General features: G+C 47.8%; 1 pseudogene; it reads right to left on the bottom strand.

Moving 5' to 3' along the window:
* Positions 1–282: 282 nt before the first annotated feature.
* Positions 283–1,151, bottom strand: LOC114632763 (annotated as a pseudogene).
* Positions 1,152–1,449: the final 298 nt, after the last annotated feature.

Here is a 1,449-nt window from a genome sequence, read left to right on the forward strand (position 1 = left end):
GGGAGTGAAGCCAGAGCCAAGGCCATCTAAGTGACAGGCCAAAGTGACACGAAGCCCACTTCTGTGTTCCAGCCATGACTTTCCATCCCAAACTAATGGAAGATGATTTCACATGTTAGAGCCCAAAGGGACAGTCAGTTCTACTCCTTCCACTCCCCAGGGAGCCACCTTGGTGACATATTTGACTCTACCCATTGTAAGTGGTAAAGGGATTGGCCTGGTCCCAACCATTATGGGGAGGTGTAAAAGGCTCAGGAAGGTACACTGTGGGTGAGGCCACAAGATGGGGCAGATGATGTCATCTCAAGCAGGTGACTGGTGGGAGCAGTTACTAAACTTCTGGGCAACCTAGTCCAGGCTATGCAGGCAGTAGAGGGATGGGCAGTGCTCATTGTTTGGCGTTGATGATGTCCACAAATTCAGGCTTGAGAGATGCACCGCCCACGAGGAAGCCATCCACGTCAGGTTGGCAAGCCAGCTCTTTGCACGTTGCTCCAGTCACAGAACCTCCATAAATGATCCAGGTGCACTGAGCCACCCCCTCAGAGACGTTGGATTTCAGCCATGCCCGGAGCTTCTCATGTACTTCCTGGGCCTGTTGAGGGGTTGCAGTCTTGCCAGTCCCAATGGCCCACACAGGTTCATTGGCCAGGACCACCTTGTTCCAGTCCTTCACATTATCTGCGATGACCTTGGTTTGCTCGAAAACCACCTTCTCAGTGATGCCAGCCTCCCTTTCGTCTAACTTCTCCCCGATGCAGGCGATCACTCCGAGGCCCTCTGCTTGGGCATGGTTCACTTTCTGCCCAATCAACTCATCTGATTCCCCAAACACGTGCCTTCTTTCTGAGTGCCCCAGCACGACCCAGGTGGCTTCTAAGTCTTTGATCATGCCAGGGCTGATTTCCCCAGTGAAGGCCCCGTTGGTCACTTTGTAGCAGTTCTGTGCAGCCACAGCAATTTTGGGATCCAGCTTCTGCCTGGCGAAGTCGATGTAGGCGGTCGGCGGTGCACAAACCACCTCGGTGTCTGGCTGCGTTCAGGGTACAGATGAGTTCTCCCAGGCACTTCTTCCTCCCGTTCATCTTCCAGTTGCCCCCCACGAAGAACTTCCTGGAAGGCTCCATTGCACTAAGCTCAAGTTTCTGAAGGTCAGTACAAAACCAGATTATACTATATTCTAAGCACTAATTTTTATTTAAATATGTTATATAGTCAGGTTTGTCAAAATAAAAACTACAGTAAGTTGTTCTGTAATATATTTAAAAGAATACATAGTTTCATAAATGAGGTAAAAAGAAATATATTACAAAGAAAACTTTTCTCCAATTTTAAATCCAGTGCTTTATAAAAATCACTGCATAAAATACACATTTAACTTCATTGGTATAATTTATAAAGAATTGCTCTCAGATACATGGGGAGAATATTCACACAATCAAGAGTCCA

This window comes from Grammomys surdaster, unplaced genomic scaffold, assembly GCF_004785775.1.
Source record: "Grammomys surdaster isolate TR1022 unplaced genomic scaffold, NIH_TR_1.0 422, whole genome shotgun sequence".
Lineage (NCBI taxonomy): Eukaryota > Metazoa > Chordata > Mammalia > Rodentia > Muridae > Grammomys > Grammomys surdaster.